Source organism: Lycium ferocissimum, chromosome 10 (genome assembly GCF_029784015.1).
Source record: "Lycium ferocissimum isolate CSIRO_LF1 chromosome 10, AGI_CSIRO_Lferr_CH_V1, whole genome shotgun sequence".
Classification (NCBI taxonomy): domain Eukaryota; kingdom Viridiplantae; phylum Streptophyta; class Magnoliopsida; order Solanales; family Solanaceae; genus Lycium; species Lycium ferocissimum.
The window spans coordinates 14,969,665-14,973,444 of NC_081351.1; the positions used below are offsets into that span (position 1 = coordinate 14,969,665).

Sequence of the window (3,780 nt, forward strand, 5' to 3'; positions counted from 1 at the left end):
TATAACTACTTTCAGAAATTCTCGTAATAAAATTTATTTCAACTTTAAATTTTAATAAATTCTATACAATGTTCCATATTCTTAAAATATCTCTGTTAAAGGCGCTAAAATAGGGGGAATTAACTCACCTGAGCATCTTAAATAAAAAATAATAACTAAAATTTTCTCACATAACCGTGTTTACATGTATTAATTTTCCCCTAAGTTTACAAACTTCTTTTATCGTATATGTTCATTTCCCTCCATTAAAAGGTATCGTTGATATCATCTCTCAATTTCTTAAGCTTTTCCCTCCTTTCTAGTATATTAGCCCCCGATTTACCTAGCCTCATTCTCGTATATGAGACCCAATTTCCCTAGTTTGTTTCGCGTATACATAATATACATGTGATATAAAATTTTATTTTATTTAGTATCTAAGGTATACTTAGATTCAAATAATTACACTTGATAATATCATATTGCAAGGTTATAGTCTATACACTGCACCAAAAGAGGCTTTTAGTGGCAATATATTTTCCTTCTAGCGGCAATAGTTATTGCCACAAAAGCATTTACCAGCAATTGGTTAATGCCATTAGATCCAAGGTCGCTAAAGCCTTTAGCGGCATTTATTGTTAGGGCTAAAGTTTGATATTACCGATAATAATTGATTCTAGAATATAATTAGCGGCAATTAAGTTATTGCCGCAAATTAATTGCCACTAAAAGCACATTTTGTTGTAGTGATATGTCTTGCTATGACGTGTATTATATAGATGAATTTTATTTTGAACAGTATATAAAATTAGTGATATATTGTATACCTTGTATAAAATAATTTGTTCAATAATACAGCATATTATATATTTTAAATATTTGAATGATTTATAATTTACATACAATATATAATGACATAGTTTATAATCTACATTCATAAGTGATAATCTGATGAAGATAATAATGAAATTGATTAGGATGGGATCCAAATGAATTGGATGTTTTTAGGTAAATAGTGATGGTATATTGATACCCTCTAAATTCAGTTAGTTACAAATATAGTGATTCTTCCTCTTTTCAGTTTCTTATTGAGTGTATCTTAATTGAGAGTAATGTCTAGATTTTTAATGACATAATTTTGTAATATTTTATTGGTAGTTTTTAAAAACATACGAACAACACAACACATTGCACTCACCTAGTCATATTTTCAATTTACACCTGTATTTTTTTCTCAACAGTGTTTATATACCCAATATACAATATTGTATCATATTTATAAACCACCGTAAATGACATATCAACCTTGTATAAAGTGTATACTGGGATTTTTGTACAAACTTTTACACTATTATATAAATTTATACAAACTTATATAAAAATTGGGTTTTGTTTCCTATGAACTTCAATTTAGGGCTGGACATAAATACCGAAAAACCGGACGGAACTGAACCGAACCGAACTTCAAAAAATCGAAACCGAAAGAACCAAACCGAACTAGTTTGGTTCGGTGTCCGGTGTCCACCTTCAAAAAACCGAAACCGAAATAGCCGAACCGAAGAATCGGACGCACACCAAAATTTAATACATTACCCAAAAAAATTAAAATACAGGCCCATTAAGTTTCAGCCCAAAAAAAATCTAATTGTAACAAGCCCTCTTTTACTTGTGTATCTCTAATTTTCCACTTCAGTTGAAAAAATCAAATATGCTTAACAAAAAAAGGTGACTAGGATGTGTTTTTAGGAATAATATATGTCATTTATGTGTTTTCTTAGTTATTCTTACTATATGTATATAACACCTAGTAATCCTATATCATGGTTATGGTTTTCTGTTTTTGTGTATCCTGTTTGTTTGATTTTGATCCCAATTTATTAGTTTTATGTTTTATTGCTTTTGAGAATATGAATTAGTGTAAATGAAATCGCTTCTAATATTATATCAAAAACACCGAATTGAAAAAAATTGAAATCGAACCAAACTAGTTTGGTTCGGGATTCAGTGTCCACCTTCAAAAAATCGAAACCGAAATAGCCGAACCGAAGTTTGATTAAACTGAACCAAAGAACTGAACGCCACCCCTACAATTCAATCCACAAAACTCCATTCAAATTGGGTCAAAAACATCACCAAATAACTCAAATTTTCGTCAAATTTTAATCATAACTATATCTCATGCAAAACAAATGTACATTATTGATAAGGAAAAAGGGTAAAAGGATAATTTATCGGAATTTTCACCAGGCAAATCATATTTCCTTTTTCTCCCTCACCAAATCAAGTTATAAAACTGAGTTCTTTTCATATCAGAACCGTATTTTCTTAAAAACAACAGACATGCCATTTCTCATACGATCTACAACTTTGATAAGACAATAGACAATAAGGCCTCATTTGTTTTCATTAAGATTAAGACGTCTGAATCTGAATGCACATCTGAATGATTAAAATGTTGTCTCTGGGTCTGAACACTGAGACTGTTTGTTTTTCAATATTTGAATGTGCATAATGTATTTATTTAAACATAATAAATATACAATTCAAATTAAATAGTAGAAAATAAATACAAATTTAATAAAAAAATAATTATTTGATACAAAAATGAAACATTTATGTTCACTAGTAATGGTGGAGATTTTTGTAGTCGTGGTAGGTGGTGAGTGGGAGTGGAGGGGTTAGTGGGTGGTTGGGGTGAGGGGTGGGAGGTGGTCGGGGCGGGGGTTGGTGGGGAGTGGGGGCGGGGGTTGGTGGTGGGAGGTGGGGGTAGTGGGGAGTGGGGGTGGGTGGTATAGGGCGGGGGTTGGTGGGGAGTGGGGGTGGGGTTGGTGGTGGGGTGGGGTGGGGTAGGGGTTGGTGGTGTGGGGGGGGATTGGAGTTGGTGGTGGGGTGGTGGTGGTGGGGAGTTGGGGGTTGGAGTAGAGGGTGCGTGGGCAGGTGGTGAGATGGATGGGTGGGATTGGAGTGGAGAGTGGTGGGGGTGGGGTTGAGGTGAAGGGTTGGGGTTGAAGCTGGTGATAAAAATGTTCCATACAAAAATACCTCTTAATGATATTAAGACTTGATTCAAGATCTTAATGATTAAGACCTATTCAAACCCAATAAGTGCTTATATCTTAATGCAAACAAATGCATGCGGCAATGGCTTAAGATCTGAATCATTCAGATTCAGTTCTTCAATAAGTGCAAACAAATAAGGGCTAAATATAAGACGTAAGACACATAAAAACAACAGTTGAGATGGCCGAGTTGGTCTAAGGCGCCAGATTAAGGTTCTGGTCCGAAAGGGCGTGGGTTCAAATCCCACTCTCAACATATGACTTTTTCCAGTAAGCAATTTTCACTTCGTTAATATTTGATATTTTTCCTGTTTCATTTATCTGTGCTCTTTTCAAAACTTCAGTCAGTCCTCACAAAATCAAACTTTTACTTCCTGATGTTATCCCTTTCTCTAATCATTCCCCATAATCAAAGTAATTAGTAAGCTTAAACTTTTTCCTTCAAAGTACGAGGTCGTGTATTTACTTGTGCTCTTTGATCGATACTAAATACTACTGTATAAATTATAATTTAGAGATGCAGATTTATAATATGAGAGGGTTCGAGTTTGAAATTCTACGATGGTAGTCCAACACCAAGGCTCGTTTGATACAAGAGATAAGGATAAATAATTTCGGGATTATATTTGAGATGAATTTATTCCACGTTTGGTTGGTGGGATAAAATGGTGGTATAACTAATTTTAGGATCCCGGAATTATAGTATTATTTTATTCTTGTGAGAAGGTGAAATAATTAATCC

The 3,780-nt window shown here is 33.7% G+C and overlaps 1 non-coding gene across 1 annotated transcript; it reads left to right on the plus strand.

The window, feature by feature from the left end:
• Positions 1–3,213: 3,213 nt before the first annotated feature.
• TRNAL-AAG (transfer RNA leucine (anticodon AAG)) lies at positions 3,214–3,294 on the plus strand. The gene has a single exon. It is a non-coding gene; the product is annotated as a tRNA-Leu (tRNA).
• Positions 3,295–3,780: the final 486 nt, after the last annotated feature.